Source organism: Rhinoderma darwinii, chromosome 9 (assembly GCF_050947455.1).
Source record: "Rhinoderma darwinii isolate aRhiDar2 chromosome 9, aRhiDar2.hap1, whole genome shotgun sequence".
NCBI lineage: Eukaryota > Metazoa > Chordata > Amphibia > Anura > Rhinodermatidae > Rhinoderma > Rhinoderma darwinii.
In genome coordinates this window covers 64,024,497-64,048,347 of record NC_134695.1, presented here as the reverse complement: position 1 = coordinate 64,048,347, position 23,851 = coordinate 64,024,497, and the positions used below count along the sequence as shown (strand labels likewise).

General features: G+C 44.3%; 1 protein-coding gene and 1 long non-coding RNA gene across 6 annotated transcripts in view; one reads left to right on the top strand and one right to left on the bottom strand.

Moving 5' to 3' along the window:
- Positions 1 to 11,640, bottom strand: part of LOC142660912 (uncharacterized) — a 93,656-nt gene extending 82,016 nt beyond the window's left edge. For both annotated transcript variants that reach the window (XR_012850584.1, XR_012850583.1), the window contains exon 1: positions 11,398 to 11,640. This is a non-coding gene — a long non-coding RNA (uncharacterized LOC142660912). The remainder of the gene's footprint in view (positions 1 to 11,397) is intronic.
- The window catches only part of SHANK2 (SH3 and multiple ankyrin repeat domains 2), a 474,104-nt gene continuing 461,445 nt past the window's right edge, over positions 11,193 to 23,851 (top strand). For all 4 annotated transcript variants that reach the window (XM_075837984.1, XM_075837983.1, XM_075837982.1 and 1 more), the window contains exon 1: positions 11,193 to 11,575. The gene's annotated coding sequence lies outside the window, so the exon portion shown is untranslated. The remainder of the gene's footprint in view (positions 11,576 to 23,851) is intronic.

Sequence of the window (23,851 nt, the reverse complement as noted above, 5' to 3'; positions counted from 1 at the left end):
GTACATAGATATAAATATATAGAACACTTCCCTTTACAGGGCGTTATGGAAACAGCGTAGCACAGCAAACTACGCTGTTTCCGTAGCTCCCGCGTTACTGAAACACCGTCTATAGCCGAGCTACGCTGTTTTCATAACTCCCGAACACCTAATCAGCAAGTAGCCGGAAGGCAGCGGGAGCCGAGCAAGGTAGAACAGGGTTTAGGGGGCCCAGTTCTAGAGATAGGTGCGGGTCCAAGAGGCATCTATCTGACATTTATAGCTTATCCTGTGGATATGTCATAAATATCCAAGATGGGAAAACCCCTTTAAGTTCCATAAAACCCCTTTAGTTTGCATTGGTGGCAGAAAATATTTCTGGGCACAGATTGTCCCCATATACCAATTTAGGAAATAAAAAACAACCTCTATACAATATCTAAATAATACTGCAATACAGGGGCGCCCGCTCATGAGGGGCAGCTGTTGCGCCCTGTGTCACCACACAGGTTGTACTCTCCTAATGCCACCCTGTACCCCCAACCGGTTATGCTTCTTTTACTGTCATTTATGGGTTATTTCAGTTAAACTAGTTAGTAAGGAATTGCAAAGGTGTCGTTCTACCAATAATAAACCGCAGCCCCTTCTCCTAGGAATCCGAACATTATTGCTTTGAGTTTTTACCCGGCTCTGAAATATTTATTTACATTAATCTAAGGAAATGCATTGAAGAAATGAGCGCGCTAATGAGTACGACTACCCGGTACAATAAAACACAAATACTGTGCAGGATACAAATATTAATTGGAAAAAAAAAAAAAAATTAAAAAAAGAGCAGCACCGTAGGCTGTGGACAGAAGTGGCTGTTCTGTGTGCATTTAATCTGTAAACGGATGTAATTAACCAGTAGGAAACATCTCAGAGACTTAGTCTGTGGTACGAAAGGAAATTTACGTAAAGGAAGCCTATTTTCCGCTCACTGTAAACAAAACTCATTCTTTCCTAAATTGTTACTACAGTAGCTCGAATCAGGATCCAGCCAGAGCCGGATTATATGGCAGGCACAAGGGGCACGTGCCCGTATCCTCCACCAGCATCTGTCTACGTTTACGCGGGGAAAAGCTCCAAATGTATACGTTAAACGTAAGCCATGATGGATGCCTTAACAGTGCTCTATCCATTACCATAGAGTTTAATGGTTTATTTTAAATGTATACGTCACTGTTCATTACGTATACGTTAAACGGATAGTATACCATTATAGTCTATGGGCAACGGATGTCACTATAGGCATCCGTTTAACGCAAACGTCACCCATAGACTATAATGTTATGTTTAATATATACGTCATGAAAGACTATTAAAAAGCCCATGATGCATATACCTGTGACGTAGGCCATACAGTGGCATACTTCACCCATAGGCCCCATGTTAGAAAAAACATATTGCGCAGTATACTTTTTTGGGGGGATCCCTTGGGATAAAAAAAGCGTAGTCTATTAGTTTTTTTCTGAGGATGGAAAAGCCAACAAAAAAGGTATAATGACATATACCAGCCCGACAGAGACCAAAACAACTTTTGACCTCTGTCGGGCTGATGGAGCCCTTTGGACACGCAGTCATTCAAAAACATATGTTTTTCAGTCCCAATTCACCTACACAGGTAGAATACGAGAAAATACAGCCGTCTCCTGATCCCCTAGTATAAGCCAGATGCCATCCCTTATTGCTCACTCCCTATTGAATTCCCCATCCATTCTTTTTCCCTACCTTCTTTGCTCTTCCTTCTGATCCCACCTTTCCTATATATCCACTCTTTACTCTCCGACTTCTGCACCCATCCTCCCACCCCAAGAAATTCCTTCTAGATGGGTTTCGTCTTGCAGGTTCCAATCCCCCACAAAACGAATACAGATGAACTCCTACATGATTCATGGACTACAAAAATGAAGGGAATAACTTATTTTACACCGAGCAACCCAATGTTTTTATCCGTGTATGGGTGAAGACTGTTAAATGGATCCGTGATCCATTTTTTTTTTCTGATGATCCATATGTCCGTCCCGTGGGTAACCCCCATCACTACCTATCATATAGTCCTACAGCTGAATTTCTTCCATTCACAGATTATGGTTCTCAATTACCACTCCATTCTTTCTTGGTCAATTATTTAAGTTGACTTAAAGGGGTTATCCGGGTTTCTAAAATTGATGGCCTATCCTTAGAATACGCCATCAATATTAGATCATTGGGGGCCCGACTCTCTGCACCCCCCCACTGATCAGTTGTTTAAAGGAGCCAGTGGTGCAACACCTTGCACGACCACTACAAATCTAACGGCACGTGAGTATGAAGAACCATAACAACAATGAAGAGGTTGCAGCGCTCGTACGAGCCCCGTAGCCCCTTCAAACAGCTGATCGGCATAGGGTCCAAGAGTTGGACCCTACCGATCTAACATTGATGGCCTATTCGAAGGATAGGCCATCAATTTTAGACACCTGGATAACCCCTTTAAAGGGGTTCGCCCATCACTTTTTGAATGGTGGTATTCCGACTGCCAGGACCCCCACCATACGGGGAATGAGCGGCATTGGTTTAGCACTGCCTCCTCTTCAAAGTTTTTCCCTACAGCAATCCAGGGAACTGCAGCATAGCCCCAATTACTTGAATGCATAGGGTACCCATGCAGCCACTTACCTATGGTTGGTACAGCACAGAGATGACATACGCCTTTTCATTATCAGAAAAAAATGTGCACTATGATAACTACATGGCACATCACACCTAATGACAAACCTAGCTCTGCTGCATCTGTATAACAATTCTATTACAAGTCAAACAGATCATTTAGCTGTGCGGCACTAAATCTGCATTCTCCCCACCAGCTGAGGCAGCGCCTTTGAAGTGCTCAGATCTATATCTTAATTCAGATCCTCAAATATATCCACCACCTGCAGTACGGTGTCACCCAAATGCGGCGACAGTAAAGAACGGCTTCCTGGAAACCTTGTAGCATCAATTACCATCAATGTCAATTAATTCATGAAGCAGCCAACGATAAGGAGTCTTTGAGCTATCAATGTACCCGGTCTGCATCAGTGTGTGTCACAGCAGGTAGATGACCATCATAGTCACCTCCGGCTCTTTAACTCACATTAATATCCAGCTATTGGGGAATTAAGCGCGTAAAGCAAATGGCAGGTTCTGAAGAGAGGTAAATGAATCCATAATGACCCAGATTATCAGGACATCAGTGGTTATTATAATAAAGTGCCATGGAAATGTTAATCTGGCATGAAGCGTATATTAAGGACTCATTCACACTAGCAAAATAGGGAGGTAGGGGTACAGCGGAGAACAAGACCCCTAGATGTTAAAGGGGTTATGTGGGGACCGAAAAGTACTGGAAGTGTATGGCGCTGTGCCTGGTAAACATTGAAGAGGCGGCGAACGCAGGGGCCCCTTCAGTTAACTCATCGGTGGGGGTGCCGAGAGTCGGACCCTCACCGATCTGATATTGACCTATCCTAAGGTTAGACCACCAATTAAAAAATGCCCATACAATCCCTGTAACCCAATGTGGCATCAATGGGGAAAAAGGGAATAAGCCACTGTTAGGCCTGATTCACACGAGCGCTCCGCATCTCGGACTTGAAAAACTACAGTGTTTCACGTGCGAGGTACGTGAGAGTCTATGGAGGGATGTGTGATGTGTGAAAAGAACGGACATGTCCTATTTTCGCATGGACCCTTCACCCGGTCCGTTGAAACAACGGCTGTGTGAACGGCCACATTGAATAACATAGGTCCGTGGGGCGGCCGCTGTTTCAACGGCCGTCCCACGGACGTTTAACGCGCTCGTGTAAATAAGGACTTCGAGCCTCTCTCGATCGAGCATGTTGAAATTCTCATCGGCAGATGTTGGGGGAGAGTTGGAAGACCTCAATCCTGCTAAAATTGGTTTGTTTAGTTGACATTTATCCAATGTCTATGGCCAGTTTAAGACAAAATGCTAAATGGGGTATTATAGGAAATCTGCTGCAGACTAAATGTATGCTGGCCGCAACTTTCGGACTTTTAGAAACTGGACCTCTGATGATCATCTTTTTGCCAAGCAGGTTTAATTTTCTACCCCTTTTGATGTAGTACAACCATGGATGGCCCGTTATTGGGATCATGGGGGTTCCTGGGGGTGTTATCTCGATCTACATTATCCCAAACAGCATACAGCCATTTTTTCACAGCTTTTTATCAGAGATGTAGATAAAGGGGTCACAGAGTTAGGGTACGTTCACACGATTAACAAAATACGTCTGAAAATACGGAGCGGTTTTCAAAGGAAAACAGCTCCTGATTTTCATAAGTTTTTTTAGCAACTCGCGTTTTTTGCGGCGTTTTTCACGGCCATTTTTTGAGCTGTTTTCAATAGAGTCTATGAGAAAACGGCTCTAAAAACGTCCCAAAGAAGTGTCCTGCAATTCTTTTGACGAGCCGTCATTTTACGCACCGTATTTTCACAGCGACGCGTAAAATGACAGCTCGTCTGCACAGAACATCGCAAGACCCATTGCAAGCAATGGGCAGATGTTTGCCGACGTATTGGAGCCGTCTTTCCAGGCGTAATTTGAGGCGTAAAACACCTCCATTATGTCTGAAAAGAGGTCGCGTGCACATACTCTTAGAAGTCATACTTGGGCCCGGATGCCTACGGGGGCCCAACGGCCCATCTGCCACATAGGAACACACCAGTGTTATAAATGGCACATGGTGGGGGGGGGGGTTCGATTTGCACTGGGGCCCAGAAGCTTCGAGTTACGCCTCCGCTTTTTATACATTTTTATGTAGTCCATTCTGCATTATGTATGTAACCAAAATATAGAACTGAATCCTTGGACTGTATGGCCTAAAAACGGTATAGGCACGAAGGGTTTTCCTAGAATAAAAAAAAAAATCCCCTCTGTTTGTAATACACTTACCTTCAAAATTAACCTCCGTTCCCTTGCTGCTAATCCTCCATGGGTCCCTGCGACTCGAGTGTAATGATCTTGTCACACTGACATGTTTCTCATACTGACGTCATGTGTCCAATGTTACATCAAGATCATAACACTCGAGCGGCAGGGAAGCGGAGGAGAAAGTGTATTCCAAATTGTATTACTATCCTTATTTGAGGGAACTTTAGAGGGGTCCATATGTAGCGTAAACACAGCGAATTTTCCACAACGGATTTCATTGCGTAAAACCTGCAGCGTATTACAGTAGCAGCAAAGTGGATGCGAAAAAATCTGCAGAGAAACCGTTCATAAATTGAACATTAGTGCGTTTTTTTTATTCCGCAGCATGTCAATTTATGCTGTAAAATTACGCCTCGTTTACGCCTGAAAATAGGTCGTGTGAACCCAGCCTTACTTTTTTTCTAGCAGTGTTTCCGCCCGAAAAACTGCACCACAATTTGGTGTGGTTTTTCAGACGGAATTCCCTGCGGGTTCCAGGATGGATACACTGTACTTCTACACAGTGTATCCGCCCTGTGTGCACTCAGAGAGGTTTCACTTTTTTGGGGTAAAAAAAAAAGGCCCCTTTTTTTTAGCCAATGGCAGAAGTGGATTCTGCAGGAAGGATTTCGTACAGCCTATAAATCCTACCTCTATATTTCCCCATTCCCTTTGAATCCACTACTGGCTTTGTCTAAAATAAAACGGCATAAAAAAAACTGCTGCATTTTTCCGAATAAGAGCTCGTCCACACGCTGTGGAATTGCCGCGTTTATTCCGGCCAGAATTTCAGCCAGAACAAACGCAGCAGAATACAGTAGCAACATAGTAGATGAGATTTAACAAATCTCATCAGAACAGAAATTGACCTGCGGTGCGTATTTTGTCGGACTGCAGCACGTCAATTCCTGCTGCGGAAAGTGTCCGGAATTGCTGCATTTTTCAGAGGAGACGTCACTATCTCCCAGCATTGTGAAAAACGCAGCAAAATCCGCACCATTTTCTGCAGGAAAAAAAAACAAAAAACGCCGGAAATGGTGCGTTTTTACCGAATGTCTGCGTTTTTCAACGGAATTGCTGCAGCAATTTTCTGCAGTAATCCCGCTGTGTGTGGACAAGCCCAAAAGCTGTGTGTGAAGCCACTCTACGGCTGGATTGATACACATCAGTTTTGTCACTTTCTCAGCAGTTATTTGTCCAAAAACTCATGGTCAGATGTTTGCTGTAATGCAAATAATATTTCCTATTCACACAATGAATCTTTTTTTGCATGCTCTAGGTGTGCCAAAAATTAACAAAAACACCCGTGTTGGCCCTTCGTCACACACCCGTTTTAAAACACATTTAAAAAAGAACCAAAAACAAAAAATGCTATTTTTTTTGTAGAATTTTTTTATATGCCTTTTTACTACCATTTTTGTAGGTAAGTAAAAATGTATTAGCTTGGAGCCTGCGACTCACGAAGAATTGCCTAGATCGTATAAAATTACTGCTGTGAATAGTATAAAGGGGTTGTCCACACATGGACAACCCATGACCTATCCACAGGACAGATCATCAGTATGTGATCGGTACGGGTCCGACACCAGAACCCCACACCGATCAGCTGCTCTGGGTGCCGGATGTTATGAAGGGTATGCAGCAGTTGAAGTTAGAAGCAGATGGCTCCATACACTGCATAGCGGCTGTGCTGCAGAACTGCAGCTCTGCTCCTATTCACTTGAATAGGAGCAGAGCTACAGTACTGCAATTCGACCGCTATTCTGTGACCCGAGTCGTCTGCTTCCGGCATTGACATCCAGTGCCCGGAGCCAGCCGGATTACCGGATAGGTTCGGCATTCGGGTGTCGGACCCCCACCGATCATATACTGATGACCTATCCTATGGATAGGACATCAGTTGTCCGTGCGTGGACAACACCTTTAAAGAGGCTCTGTCACCAGATTTTGCAACCCCTATCTGCTATTGCAGCAGATCGGCGCTGCAATGTAGATTACAGTAACGTTTTTATTTTTAAAAAACGAGCATTTTTGGCCAAGTTATGACCATTTTTGTAATTATGCAAATGAGGCTTGCAAAAGTCCAAGTGGGTGTGTTTAAAAGTAAAAGTCCAAGTGGGTGTGTATTATGTGCGTACATCGGGGCGTTTTTAATACTTTCACTAGCTGGGCGCTCTGATGAGAAGTAACATCCTCTTCTCTTCAGAACGCCCAGCTTGTGACAGTGCAGATCTGTGACGTCACTCACAGGTCCTGCATCGTGACGGCCACATCGGCACCAGAGGCTACAGTTGATTCTGCAGCAGCATCAGCGTTTGCAGGTAAGTCGATCTTACTTGGCCAAAAATGCTCGTTTTTTAAAAATAAAAACGTTACTGTAATCTACATTGCAGCGCCGATCTGCTGCAATAGCAGATAGGGGTTGCAAAATCTGGCGACAGAGCCTCTTTAAAGTCTGTACAGGTTTTCAAGAACTGGATGAAAACAATTATGTTTCTATTTACTGACAGCAAGCAGAGATTTTGAAAATTTGATGAATTAAAGCACAAACTAAAAGTTGCAGAATTTTTTATTATACAATGTAGCAAAAAAAAAAAGGGAATGTCGATGTGGTCATATTGCGGCCTGCAAGTTGCTGCGACTGCAACACGACAGTCGCAAAATATCCAGACCCGCTAAGGCCTCATTCACACGGCAGGGTTTCCCGGCCGTTCATAAATCGACCGGCACCCGGCTGCATTAGGAATAATAGACCCCTAATGGGGCTATTCACACGACCGATTTTTTGACGGCCGGGAAAACCGGCCGTCAAAAAATAGGACATGCTCTATCTTCGCCCGGGTACCCGGCTGCCCGGCTCCCATAGAAGTCTATGGGGCCGGGTAATACACGGCCATCACCGGGATGTGTCCCGAGTGATGGTCGGGTTTTCTGGAGCTTGCGCTATATCTCCTCCTCCTCACAGCGCAGAGTGCATGTGAGGAGGAGGAGTTGATGCCATTCGGACGAATGGCATCGCTGTACACTGTGTGGCAGGGCCGGGGTGTACAGCAGGTGGAAGGGAGAGCTGCGCTGGCTCCCTTCCCCTGCTTGTTAAAAGCACCCTGGCCCGGCGACACCTTCGATGGCGCCGCTAGCAGCTGCTGCTGCGGCTGCTACTACTACTGTAGCGACGCCACTATAGCAGAGCGGGGAGGTATCTCCCCGCTCTGCTATGTGCTAGCCGCACTTTAGCTCCTTGAAGGAGCGGAATCCCCGTGTTTTCGGGGATTACGCTCCTGGACAGAGTGCTTGATGTCTCTGTCCATATCTGGGCAGTGACATCAGGGGAAACTCCTGAAGCGGAATCCCCGAACACATGGGGATTCCCCTTCAGGAGTTGCCGCTGATGTCACTGTCCGGAAAATGGCCGATTTTACCGGCCGACACTCGGGCTCGGGAACGACCCGGTCGTGTGAATCCCGCCTTAAGCTGCTGGTGAAGTACGGAATGGGAAAACGGAGACCGATTATTTTTCTCTGTTCAAACTCAATACAAAGGCGACATATAATATTAGCTTTCTGCTCCTTTAATGCGCAGCTACACACTCGTTCAGCAAGTTAATGAGTTCCCCATGACAATTTGTACAAAAGGCCTGAACGTCAGGGGGTCAATTAACAAAACATAATAAATACTCTTTATGTGACACAGGTAAGTAAAATGTTTACCTGGTGGGTGATTATACTCTTCTAAGGAAGTTAATTATGATGATTAATTTTTTTTTTAAGCGCAGCCTTGAAGATGGGATTTCCCATTTACTTTTTCTGCTCAGCTACAGGGGGCGATTCTGCACAGATTCAGCTACTGAGCGAACAGCACAAGGGTGGGAGGTGTGTGGAAAACAGGATTGTTCACGCTAGATTAATGGTTCTCAGGAAACCCCTAATTGGCTGCGTTCACCACGGTAGGATCAGCGCCGGGACTGTGTTACTGCACCGAGATGAGGATTTAGAACATAATATCAGCCGTCTGTCATACTGTGATTGACCTGGAGAACAAGACGTCCAGCTATATAGTCAGTCACAGGACTGACCTCGAATTTACCCGGTATAAACCCGGGACTGGAATTTACATGCCAGGGAGATCAGAGCGCTCTGGCCAGACGGGCGGTGAGCGGTCTGCGGGCAGTTGGGCATCAATGTAAACAGTGGGCATCACACACACAGCAGCGTCCCCGGGCAGAGTGCGATTCCCTCTGCTCTGTGAGTTTTACCATCAATATATTGTAAAGTGCATTCTGTAGTATTCTTATATATAGGTAAAGATTCTGGCCCTCAATGCAAAATCTGTAACCGGGTCCGTGTATAATACTAGTGTCCCCTTATGGGGAAAAGAGGTCATTTGCTCCCTAAAGCACCAGGGCCGGTGTGACTGCAATCTCCGCACCCCCTGTAGTTATGACCCTGGACTTCTATAATACAAAGTAACAGACGCTGGATTTCTAACCACTAATGGCAGTCTTTACTCTGCCCTTAGGTGTTGACATCCAGCTTTCCACAGACCCTGAATGGCACTGCAGTTCGCAAGAGTGCACTGAGCGGCATGAAACGCAAAGTAATCCTCTGGACTGCAGCTCGATAGTTAAAATTAGAAAGTCACACTACAAAAAGTTGCAGTGTAGGGGTATGTTCACACAGGGCGGATACGCTGGGTAAAAGCACACCGCATATCCACGCTGGACGTGGCAGGGAATTGTGGTGCAGTTTTTCGGCCAGAATGTCCACTGCGGAAAACTGCATGTAATAAAAAAAAAAAAATGTAAAAAAAAAAAAAAAAAGGACCAGTTTCATTCTTACCCATAGCCATGGCGACGCGTCCCTCTGCCGTACTGCAGGTCGGCCATCTGGGATGACGTTTCACTCCAGGTGACTGCTGCAGCCTGTGATTGGCTGCAGCGGTCACGTGGCATGAAATGTCATCCCAGGAAGCCGACCTGAACGAAAAGCCCAGAATTCTGGGTAAGTATAAGATTATAAATTTTTTCTGAGTTGCGATTTTTGCAGCGGAATCGCAGCTTTTCCGCCACAAAAATCGCAACATCTGCTATTTGTTGCGGGTTTCAACTCCCCATTAAATTCAATGGGTAAAACCTGCAACAAAAAAGCAGCTGCGGATTTAAAAAACCTCACCGCATGTCATTTTCTCAGTGTTTTTCTGCTCATCATTTACGCAGCGTGTGGAGGAGATTTGTTCAAACCTCATCCACTCTGCTGCTGCTGTATTATACTGCAATCCGATGGGGAAAATCTGCAGTATTTATGCTACGTGTGAACTTACCCTATGAAATGTATTGGTTTATATATCGCTATGCCGTATATTCTTAAAGGTAGGGGCCCCTCTTTGATGAAAGAGTTTGGATATGTAATTCCTGTTACCTATAGAGGTGATTGGCAAAGTAACCGTACCGCTCACACAGCAGGAGGGCTCGTCTATCCAGCGCTATTCAACAGAGATAGAACTCCGTTCTGCTCTAGTGATTACAATATATGGATAGAAAAACAGCTCCAAAAACAGCCGTGAAAAACGCGAATTTGATTAAAAAACGTCTGAAAATCAGGAGCTGTTTTCCCTTGAAAACAGCTCCGTTTTTTGAGTTGTTTTTTATTTTGTGTGCGCACATAGCCTAAAAGTATGTTCAGGACGCAGATACAATTGAATACTATGGCAGAGGAGGAAACTATCCGCTTCCTGCTCTGCCATTCACTCCTCCTGGAGCGGAACCCCCGGCAAAGCTCTTGCCAAATAGGAAACCCCTGACGACATCACTGTCCATATAATTGACAGTGAAGTCAGGGGTTCCTCCTGCAGCGCTGGAATCCCTGGCCAGAGTGTTGCCGACGCTCTGGTTGGGGATTCCGCTACTGGAGGAATCCCTTGGCGTCACTGTCGCACGCGTTTTGCAGCAATTTTTGAAAAACGCATCAAAGCCGCACCGTGTGAATATACTCACAGCTTTGCCAAATACATTTGGCAGAATGTCCACCTTTCAGCTCCAAAATTCTGTAATAATTCTTCATACTATATCTCTGTACTTGTCACGTAGTAAATTATATAATTCTGCTTGCCGGCAGCGACCACTAGGGGGAGCAAACTGATTTAAACAGCTAACATTGAACTCAATGGGAGCTGTATAAATCTCTAGGCAGTGAGCTCCCCCTAGCGACGGCTGCAGGGAGGTTCAATGGCGGCTCCATGACTGTCACGGCGGGCATAGGAAGACGATCACTACTAAGTCCACTCTTATTACGCCCTATAGCAGTCGCCCTGCTTCTATGGTAGAGTAGGCAGGCCATACTGTGACTGTAGAGCAAGATACACTGCTAGTATTTTCTTCTCACGCCGCTCAGTGCGCCCTTGCGGTTACCTGGGGTACTGCACCTACCTGTACTTGCACCGCAGCTCGGCGAAGATTTTCGCGCCAAATCCTGAGGGAGAAGATGACGTTCGTATCTTCGTCGGTCTGTGACATGTCTCAGCCTTCTACTCCGCCGTGTAATAAGCTAACGGACGTATCCGTTGCAGGAGTGTATAGTGCCGAGTATCAAAACACTACTCATCAGGTTAGTAACCTGAGGGCTGTCACGTGACCACTATATACGTAACGTTACGTATTATATACGTTTTATATACTGACCAAATGTACATTGAGGGCAGTCCCATGAAATGACTATACACTACAATGTTTTAAATGTTGTGACACACTTGGATCCCCACCAAGGGTCGGACATTTTTAGGTGTCACCCACTAACGGTGTCTGTCGTTGCTAAGCAACAGCCCAATAATTATTTGGCCTACATTTTTGTAAGCAAGGCTGCAAAATAGTCATAAAGGAGACGAAATATTTTTTTTAATGAGGGAACTCCAGTTATCATTGGATTTTCCCATGTCTAGGCTGCTTGGCGACGGCTCCTGTGCGGTATGTGATGTTTTATCCTATACAAATATGTGAGTAAAACGCGCCCGATACGCAAAATACTCTTGAAATACGCCAGAAAATAGCTTTTGATTGATTTCAATAGAAAATATGCTGTGTAGTTTATACGAGGCGTATTTTTACGCTGCTGAATTGAAAAATGCAGCGTAATGACGCTTCAAATACCTTTGCAAGATTGAAAAACGCTTTGAAAATTAGCTGGCAGAGGTGGCTTCGGGCCAGTTCACACTGAGTTTTTTTTGCGCCGAAAAATGCCTGCCATTGATTTCAATGGGAGGCGGAGGCGGTTTTTTTCCGCTAGCGGAAAAACCGTCTGTCGCAGGGAAAAGAAGCGACATGCCCTATCTTCGGGAGTTTACGTCTCTGACCTCCCATTGACATCAATGGGAGACAGAGAAAGCGTATTTGATTAAAAAACGTCTGAAAATCAGGAGCTGTTTTCCCGATAAATGATGGCAACCATAAGATATCCTAATAAAATAAACTGCTTATGCCGATAAAGTATCGAAAACCTATGGTCTATAACGCCAAAATTCCCTGGTATGAGAGCTCTCTGCGTCTGGCGTCCAGGGCGTCCCAAATGCCGGCAGCTTCGGCGCATCCAATGTCCTGAGAAGTGTAGCTGTGGCGTTTTGATTGGTGGTCGACAATTTACGGGTCAGTTGTGCCAGGCAATGTATGGAGGCATCAGTGGCTTACTATTGACAACGCAGGACTAGTAAAAAGTTTGGTCTATGAGCGCATAGCAGTCGTATATCCATTTAGGCAGCAGGTGGACGTCAGGCGTGGAGAAGCAGACAGGCGCGGTATCCAGCACAGCACGACTATAGCAAGCACGGCACTAGATCAGGAAACACCAGGGGACCATTTGCATAGACAAACTATAGGGTACACAACAACGCTCAGGCATAGAACTAGGGGGCTGGACCCCTCTTATAGTCCAGGGTACTCACGAGTCAAAGTTCGTCCATGAGGTCCGGTGCGCGCTGCCCACGAGCGTGCGCGCGCACCCTACGGGATCTGACAGAGGTGAGTGGACGCGAGCGCTGGCGTCTCCTGAGGAGAAGGCTGGGGCCAGAGCTTGTCGACTCGTGGCTGCGGCTGTCGGGGAGGTTGGAGCTGACAGCCCGCAGCCACGGACATTACAATGGGACGTTAGTTCCACGGAGAGGCAGGGACTCCTACCGTCGTACATAACTATGATGCTAGGAGCTCGGCTCCCTGCAGTGTGTTCGGTCCGGGACTTGCGGCCGAAATACGTTCCGTCCTTTACGGACCGAACATGCTCGTGTGAATCCAGCCTATACATTTTTATTAACAAATTTTCACATTTTGTTGTTAACAGGCAAAAAGATCACATATAAAGTGCTTCATAGCTGAGCAACATTTAAATGACAAAATAAAGAACAGAAAAAATCATGGCATATAACCAGCTTCGCATAATAAAAGAAAAACCGTATTTCCCCCTACCTCAGATCACGACTTTGGCAAATACAATTAAACAGCACATAGAATTAATGAGAGCTAATGATCCCCCCCCTCAACAACCTCCTATCAAGCTATGAGGTGCAACCCCCCCAGAGTGCCTTTCAGAAGTTCCTTATGGTACCAGGCGGGATATCTAAATGGCGTAACAATCTCCACTATCTCAACAGCTGTACATTGTGATTCAATAAAGATTCGCCACTTATTAAATAGTTTTTCAGCTCCCAAATCTTTCCGTCTTTCCGCCTCTACACGTTCCAAACCTAATAACCTTTTCAAGTGTAACACGATCATGTCCATACCCGGTGTGTCAGTGTCCAGCCATTAAGAAGACTCCTCAAGGCCACCGTTAAAATTGTGTGTACCAGGGAGGGACGAGATCTCGTCTCCCGACTACCGTCCTCCTCTGGTGGTCTCGCCTGGTGGAGCAAAATTGAATGAGGTGTCCGGAAGATTCGCCTTCCAATGATCTAAGATATATGTGTGCACCATCAGCCAGTATCGTTTAGTATGAGTGCAACTCCATACTCCATGCCAAAGATTCGTCAATGGGGTATTGCATTTGTGCAGGCAGTGATACGATTCCCCCCCATCTCTCATTCAATATGACCTTCCGTATCGTCTCACAACCTTCCAATATGGTCTCTCCTATGTCCGGATCCTGAGTCCACCTTTCCCAAGCTCTGAACATAGATCTGGGACGTATGCGTAGAAAGCAATCGCTAAGCGCTCTATACAATACCGAAATAGTCACCCTATGAGACGTTGAACCTATGACCTCATCCAGTGTGTGCGTGGTGGCTTCTTTAGATAAATCCCTTAACCTAGATGTACAAAATGATCGCACTTGGAGAACTTGAAGAAAATTACCCTCGGAGGACCTTAGTTTGGCCATAATTTCAGACGCGTTAAGCCATCTCTGGTCGTCTACATGTATAAGATCACCTGCGCATGTGACCCCTTCTGCCTCCCAAGAGGTAAAAATTCCGGATGCCCCCATAAAGGCATATGTTTAGACATTAAGTGAGGCAGGCCAAAGAGTTTGGCTAGGACTGTATCCCTCAAGATAATGGAGGTTTTGAGACGATACGGAAGTAAGGCAACTTTACAATGCAATAAGGCTTTCAAATTCCAGGGTGAGGCATACGCCCCTTCCAGGTCTAAATTGGAATAATGGCTAGATTCATGAAGCCAATCTACTACATGGCGAAAGAGACGTATCACATTATAACCCCTTACGTTAGGAAACTTTATTCCCCCATCATTTTTTACCTAGCATCAGTTTAGTGGGTGCAATGTGAGGCCTCTTGCCTGCCCAAATAAATTTTGTAAATGCAGATGTTTAAGCAACAGCGGGATGTTTTTGAAGGGGTATAGAAGTCTAGGGAAACTGATCATCTTGATCAGATGGCATCTACCCAACAGGGACAACGGTAGCTGACACCTTCTCGTGAGTTCTGCCTGTATTTTTTGAAGGAGCGGTAGATAGTTAAGGCTGTACAGGTGCTCAGGTAACTTCCCTATCTTAATGCCCAAATATGTAATACATTGCCGAGCCGGGTATATCCCACAGCCCAGGGACTGCCAGAAGGCTCTAGGAAATGGTTGTCCTAATTCCAAGAGTTCACTTTTAGTGACATTGACTCTGTACCCCGAGCATTGCCCAAAGTCACGTAGAAAACGAAATACAGGTAGTAAATGCTCCTGGGGATTTGACAGAAAAAGTATGACATCAGCAAACAAGGCTATCTTAACTACTGAAGACCCCACCTGTATGCCACTAAACAATGCAGATTCCTCCAAAAACCTAGCCATAGGTTCCAATGCTAAATTAAATAATAGTGGCGACAGGGGGCAACCCTGACGGGTCCCTTTATATAATTGAAAGGGGGCTGACAGAAACCCTGGGGTATGGATACGAGCTTGGGGATTAGCATAAACACCCTTCAAAAAGACCCTCAAGCCCCATCCCCAGCCATTCCTACTGGATGTAATCGAAAGCCTTCTCTGCGTCCAACGCCAAGAGCGTCTGTCGGGTACCTGGCTGGGGATCATGCCTAACTGCTTCTAACACCGTCAACACCTTTCGCAAATTCGCCACTGCTGCTCTACACCTAACAAATCCCACCTGAGATGGTCCCACCAATGCAGGCAGATATACAGCTAAGCGGTTTGCTAAAATATTGTATAATAGTTTCTGGGCTTGGTCTATTAGCGATATAGGACCCCGGGTCAAGAGGATCTTTCCCTTTTTTTTTTGCAGCAACTTAATATGTGCAACTTTGGCCTCAGCGGGAAATAGGCCTGATCTAAGTAAGGCGTTATAATAATCCACCAAAACAGGGCTAACGGCATCTCTTAAGGACTTAAAAAATGCCCCCGTATACTCATCTGGCCCCGGGGCTTTCCCATTAGATAGGATCCGTATTGTACCCTTAATTTCCTCCAATGTGACATCTGCGTTTAATATGTCACACTGATATTGAGTAAGTCCGGGCAGGTTCACCTTCTCTAAGAGTTCCCTACCTTTGTGTAGGTCAATGGGCGTGTCTGCATAAAGACAACCAAAAGCGAACAACAAAGGGACATAGCCCTTAAAATGATAGTCAACTATATAATATAGAAAAATGAACTATCTTTATTTAGAAATAATACAACAAATATCACAGAATATAAAACACGAATGGACCACATAAGGAGATAAAGACAGTGTGGTCAGATGAAAAAGACCAAAAACGTACAGAGTCAGCCAACCTAGGGAAGTCAAAAACCGCTCAAATGACCCACAGGGAAATGATCGTGCATGTGGAATGGCAATGCCCAGATGTATAGAAAAATGAGGAGAAAATGACTATGCATCTAATGAGGAATATCTATACATCAGATAGGTATGAGTGGGCTATAGAGAATCTCAGCACAAAATCAGGGCAGGGTAGACCTGTAGTAATGTATGGAAAGACAGAGATAATGTCATGCAGCAAACCAAAATGTACACATACCCTGAGACATGGTGGGGAGCGGAACAGACGACCCAAAGGGAAGGATGAAAGATGCCTCGACGCGCGTTTCGCCAAGCAGACCGGCTTCGTCAGGAGGCTGAGTGACCTAAAACTAGGGGGGCTTATATGGAAATGAACTATGGTTGCCCTCAGCTGTGGCGGACGCAAATCGGCGCTGGACATGCCCACCAAGCGACACACACATCCCGGGATGCGCCGCACGTCAGATGACCCGGCGCCACATGATGACCTCAGCTGAGAGTCACCATGACAACGTAGGACGCTAAGCGGCACTCCCGGATGTGGGTCGCACGGCGCATGCGCAATCCAGCGTCTGTGCACGCACCACAGCAAGGGAACCAAGATTGAATGAAACAGGATACGCAAAAGAATGACAGGAGTGGGACGAATATGGTGAATGGCCCAAGGGGATACAAATATCCAATAGATCAGAGTACGTACATGAGTGTCAATCAGTATCATACACTAATAGTAATATACAGCGCATATAGTCATATATACAATTATGTTAATAGCGATACATAGGAATGAATAAATAAATAAAAAACACAGTGTATGATAATATGCAACATTTGATAAAGTCCGAATGAATAAATATTTTATAAATGTGATTCTAGATATAAAATGTGTACCAACATAATCGTAAAAAATAAAGAATATATATAAGGAAATAATAAACGTAAAGAAAAACATGTGCATAAACAATAAACAAGTGCATAATAATAGTGCATAAATACAATAAATATAATAAACAAAAATAATGAATAAATGATAAAAAAATGAAAAATAATAAAAAAGTGACAACAAGTAAGATGACCCAAGAATTATTGTATAATATTATGTAATAGGGGCAAGAGATGTAGTGAGTGCTAAAGTGAGTGAGTGAAAAATGGAGTGCTAAAGAAAACAAAAATGCATATATAAAATATAAAATATAAAAATATAGTGCTGAAGTATAATAAATATAGTGCAAAATTCATTATAATAAATATAAATATGAAATAATAAAACATAAAGAGCTTGATAGTATGTACGTAAAATGCTATTAATTGTTTTGGGATCTGAAGTAGAAACTCCATTCTTATCTTTAAGGGTTAATATGTGTGACGGTGTGTATCTACCTCGTGCCAAGCGCGCCAGCATCTTGCCCGCTTTATTGCCAAACCTAAAGAGATCAGCGGCAAATTGTGACCGATAAATATTCTCTTTTGTCAAGCCACTTATCATATTGCATTTTGGCTTCTCTCCATTTATCTCCCAGAGCCTTGGTCGGGGGTTTGTAAAAACGCAGTATATTCACACCTCAAACCATCACTCGCCTTCCTATACCCTTCATTAGTCTTACACTTTAGAGAGACTCTGTCACCACATTATAAGTGGCCTATCTCCTACATAAGGAGATGGGCGCTATAATGTAGGTGACAGCAGTGCTTTTTATTTAGAAAAACAATCTATTTTTACCACTTTATGAGCGATTTTTAGCTTTATGATAATGAGTTTCTTAATGGGCGTGTTTTTACTTTAGACCAAGTGGGCGTTGTACAGAGGAGTGTATGACGCTGACCAATCAGTGACCAATCAGGGTCATGCACTTCTCTCCATTCGTTTACACTGCACTAGCGATATATCTATATCGCTATGTGCAGGCACATAAACACACGCTAACATTACTGCAGTGTCCTGATAATGAATATACATTACCTCCAGCCAGGACGTCATGTGTATTCAGAATCCTGACACGTCTGAATCTTTTCTGTGAGATGACAGCAAGGCAAACGTAATCTCGTTTACATCGTAATCTCGCGAGATTACGTTTGCCTTGCTGGAAATCTCACAGAAAAGATTCAGACGTGTCAGGATTCTGAATACACATGACGTCCTGGCTGGAGGTAATGTATATTCATTATCAGGACACTGCAGTAATGTTAGTGTGTGTTTATGTGCCTGCACATAGCGATATAGATATATCGCTAGTGCAGTGTAAATGAATGGAGAGCAGTGCATGATGCTGATTGGTCAGCGTCATACACTCCTCTGTACATCGCCCACTTGGGCATTAAGAAACTCATTAGCATAAAGCTAAAAATCGCTCATAAAGTGGTAAAAATAGATTTTCTAAATAAAAAGCACTGCTGTCACCTACATTACAGCGCCGATCTCCATATGTAGGAGACAGGGCACTTATAATGTGGTGACAGAGCCTCTTTAAGGGTAGGCATGTATTGCATGATCTTCCGTCGAAGCACCGCTTTTGCTGTAAGCCAATATAACGATGGGTCCGAACGATGCGCTTCATTATCCCCACCAAATTCTATCCACCAACCCCTTAGCTTCTGTAAAAAATCCTCGTCCTTCGCCAGAAAGGAGGGAAATCTCCATATGAAATCCGTCCCCTTAGCGACAATGTCAGCAAGGGTAATTGTAATCGGGGAGTGATCAGAGATGACTAGATCCTCAATTGTAGCATCTCGTAACCGTCGGGACAATGTATCAGTATTGTAATCAGATTGATGGGCATGTGAATAATGTGTGAATTCCCTAGCATCAGGGTGTAGGCAACTCCAGGCATCTGAGGGCAGTGTGTCCTAAAAATTCTGGCAGGATCAAATCCCTATGCCGTTGTTAAGTTGATACTGAACTCCTATCCTCACTAGGCGCCACTACAGTATTGAGGTCTCCCCCCTAGCACTAAAAACCTGGTACGGTCCTGTTTGGGTCGAGTTTCCAAGTTACAAAAAAATCTGGCATTGGCAGCATTAGGGCCATAAACATTGTAAATACTGATTGTTTCCCCTGCATGTTCCACTACTAGATGGATCCAACGGCCCTCATTGTCACACTCCTGGGACACTAAAGTATAGGCAAAATTTTTATGAATCAGTATCATGACTCCCGCCTTTCCGTCTCTAGCAGCCGAACCAAAAACCTGGCCCACCCAAAATTTTTGTAAATATTTAAATTCTGGTTCAGTAAGGTGAGTCTCCTGTAAAAGGACTACATCCGGTCGGAATCTTTTCAAGTGTCTCAAGAGTTTGGTCCTTTTATGTGGGGATCTAAGCCCTTTTACGTTCCATGAAATTATTTTCATGTAATTGGACTATGCATATAGTGTTCTAAGCTGCAAGAGAGCCGTGATTGGGTCGGGAAGTTAGATCCACCTTTATAGAAAAGCCATGCATGAACAATAAATACATAACCAAAACCAGACAGAAAAAAACAAAAACCTAAGCAAAATCAGCAGTCTTTGAAAAAGAGAAAAAGAAAAGAAAAAGAAAAAACGCCCGTGCCAAGGGTATACAGAACCCTACTACCCATTGGCATAATGGACTTCATTTTTTTCTGGCGTGCAGAACATATCTCTCCCTCCCCCTCCCTCCCTGACCTGTAGAACAAGATATACAATATATATATATATATATATATATATATATATATATATATATATATATATATATAGCGAACCATTGGCCCCGTACAGTAAAGATAAGACATTTGTGTCGTAAAGCAGACACTAGAGAATTAGAAAATCGAAAAATTGCACCGCAAATCCACCACCACACTTTGCAAGGTAATCCTGGAACACCCTTACAGGCATGTACTATAGAGAGGAAGAGAAAAGTCGACCAAATGATTCTCAGTGGCTGGCTCTGTGTCTTCCAAGGCTGGTTTCTGTGCACTACAGAGGAGGTACCTCTCCATGCAGGCAGTGCTGGAGACGTCCCGGTGTGCGGGTCTGGTGTCTATGACACGATGTTCGCCGCCGGAGCGACTATTGCAGGCTTTCAGGCCAGTCGGGAGCCGGAGCTCAGTCACACGCGTCCTGCATCGCCAGCACCGGAACCGGAAGTCTCTGGACAACCCCTTTAAGGGTGGATTCACACAAAATGCATCTGAAAACCGCATGCGAATTTACTGCAATTTGGTGCGTTTTTGATGCGGTTGCGTGTTTTTACCTGCATTGAAAAACGCATTCTAACACAGTAAAAAGAGTTGTATTCGGACACGCGCATGCGGTTTTTCTGTGTTTTGACGGAATCAATAGCTCAGTCGACTGTGCTATTGATTCCGTAAAAAGAACACCGGAAACCTTACACAATGGTTACAAGCGACAACCATTAGCAACGGAAGCATTACCATTCAAATCAATGGTAATGCAAAGTAACCTGTGGTTTCCGTTGAGGGGTTCCTCTGACAGAAAGGTCAGACGAAACCCCTCAACGGAAACCAACGCTCATGTGAACACAGCCTAAGATGCCGTCCAAAACAGACAACCCCTTTAAGATACCTGTGAAATAATTTGCATATAACACCCTACTTTTGAACCTCCTCCCTTAGTGGGTGCACAGAGACAAGTCAAATCCAACCTGTCCGGCCCTTGTATCCAATGCAGAGAGACACCTGGAGGCGGTCGTGCTTTTTCTGTACATTAATCATCAGGATTAGGACAACGATTAGGATAACCCCTAATGTAAGGGATCGTGCTAGTTACAGATTCCCTATGAGGTTCAAGTCAGATGTAAGCAACCTGTTGCACTCCACTTGCTGCAGGGCTAGAAGCTGGCTTGCTTAGACTTGTAGTTCCACAGCAACAAACCATGCAGGAGATTGTTTACTAAGATTACATTATTAAAGAAGACAATAGGACAGATATGTGAATGGAAGCAGCGACAGCAAATCCTTTTCCTCCGCCTCCTCCCTACTATATGCAGGTGAGCGGTGAATTATTTCCAAATCCAGAGATGCCTCCACACATTCCCTCCTCTCCCCCTCCTCCTCCTCTTCCCATTATCTCCCTCCCACCTCAGGTCTCCCTCTCGGATTCACTTGCTTGAACTGTTTCATTGGGAGCAATCAGCTGCGAGAAGGATTGTACACAGGGAGGACAGCCAACTTCTTATAATCGGGAGATCCGTATTCCTCTTCCCGTATGGATACCCCACTTATTTAAGGGGCACCCTCTAATTGTCCAGGGTGGAAATCCCTGTCTCTTACAAGGACATACACTACTTCTCAATCCTGGAGGACACCTCTTCTTTCTGCTCAGGACACCCTATATCTTTCTATTGAGAACCCCTTATCTCCCCTTTGGATAACCCCAGGACCTGTGACCTGGGACATGCCCTTTTCTTCTTGACACTTGCCTGTGGACTGTTCTTTTCTGATGAATGCCCAGTTATTCTGGACACAGGTACGTGAGTGGTCACCATCATCATTGCTTTTTTAATTTGCTTGCTTGAGAACCTTATAATAGAAAGTGTCTAGAGGGGTTTAGGAGAACACACTTTATTTTAATCTAGGTCACTGACTTAGTATTGTACTTCTCTGCACAGTTCTGGAGAGTGATCCACGGAAGGACCTAATTAGGCTGCGTTTCCCAGTACCAGAGCGGAGTCTGAGCTTTTCCTGGGTGCACCTTGAGATACAATACACAGCTATCTGGTTACATATGGAGACAATGCTAGGAGTTCTCGTCTTACTAAATAGAAGCTCTCTAGCCTGACGTGAATGTCTGGGACTTTTTTTTTTTTTTATATGATTTTCCTGCTTGCATGCCCTAGAAACTGTCAATGCAGACCCTGTTCATTGAGAGCTTCGGTTCCCAAGAGTTTAGGATGCATACATATTCTTATGAGCGGCTCCATACATCAACAGCGTATTATCCCAGGTTCACTGGGCAACAGTACAATACAGTATCTGCTCCTAGATTTCCTGGAGCACTGAAGTCACATTTGTATGAGTGCTCATGTAAATGAGATAACAAAGCTATTAGAGGTGACTATCTGATCTTGTGGGGGTCCCCGAATCTTAGAACGAATGGGGTCGCAGCGCTAGGTAAAGCAACTCGCCAGGCTTTACCAGAGTGCCACAATCAGACATTGATGTCATATCCTATTAATCTAGTCGGAATATAACCTTTAACCTCTTGGTAAAGATACATTTAGATTTGACAATTTTCTTAGATCACTGATGGGTTTACTCCAGAATTGTTATGCCCATAACATGGATGTTTGTATGTATTTCCGTTGCCTATTTATTTAAAACTGTAAAACCGTACAGCAGGGAAAAGTCTGAGAGCTAACTTATGCATGTTACTAGTTACGAGTCCGCTGTATTCATGAGCAGAGCCCTCTCACAGTTTTCTTTTGTTCCATTTGGGCTAATAGTACAGCGTACCTATGTCAGTATGGTGTCAGATGATCTGTACAGTTCTGAGAAATAGATGTCATCATCGCGGTACCTCCTATGAGCGCATAGTGAAATATTGTGATTGTTAATCCTCAATTGTTTACTAGCAAATGTGGGGTGTGAATGAGCCTGAGGCTGGGACTACGACTACACACAGTCTATCTGTATTGTGACTAGTATTAGGTAAAAATGTTGCATCCAATTTATGCGATAATTGCTATTAATTGAAACTCCAGCATGCGGAAAGTTTCACTGTTATTGACTGTTGCGTTATCAGCAATTCTCTTTATGTTATCAGAATCGTTCCTTTTGCAGAACCTTACACTTCTGTCCTGCAGGTGGTATCAGCAGAGCATAGTTGCTGTTTGTGGCAGTCTGTATTCAGTGAATGGATTGCTCACAGGGAATGATTTCAAAGTGCTGTAAACAGACCTTATGAGGATTAGGGTATGTGCACACACAAAATCAAAAATATCTGAGAATACAGAGCTGTTTTCAAGGGAAACAGCTCCTGATTTTCAGCCGTTTATTTAGCAATTCGCATTATTTGCAGCGTTTTTTACGGCCGTTTTTGGAGCTGTTTTTCTATAGAGTCAATAAAAACTGCTCCAAAAAGAAAACCAAGGCGTAAAAATGCCCCGTCGGAACAGAACGCCGTATTTCCCATTGAAATCAATGGGCAGATGTTTGTAGGTGTTGTGCTTCCGTTTTTTAAGGCGTTTTTCGAGGCGCAAACACCCCAAAATACGCCTGAAAACACTACGTGTGAACATACCCTTACACCCATACAGACTACCCTAATCAATTCTTGTATTCTGCTCACAAGTCCAAGCCACTTCCCTACACGGTTCTTAAAATCCTTCCCCTGGTAAAGCAATTACCGAATATAATAACGTATCTGCGCTTTAAAAGGTCCCCCGCCCAGTTCTGTGAAATAGCGCCTGATACAGGTACTGGTCTGGTAGCTGTGAATTGCAACCGTAATGATTTTCATAACTTGGAGATCTCTTATTGAGAAAAACTCTGTATAGATAAGTTAGAATTATATCCGATGTGCTACTACTTATTTCCTCTCTTTAGCTATCAGTTTAATGTGGACGTAGACCAGCAGAGGTTCTGGTTTAATAGGTACATTTGTGCATGGCGTCACTGTTAATACAGCATCTGGCTTTGTGATTGTTGCAGAAAATTCATTCATGTAAAATTTTTGC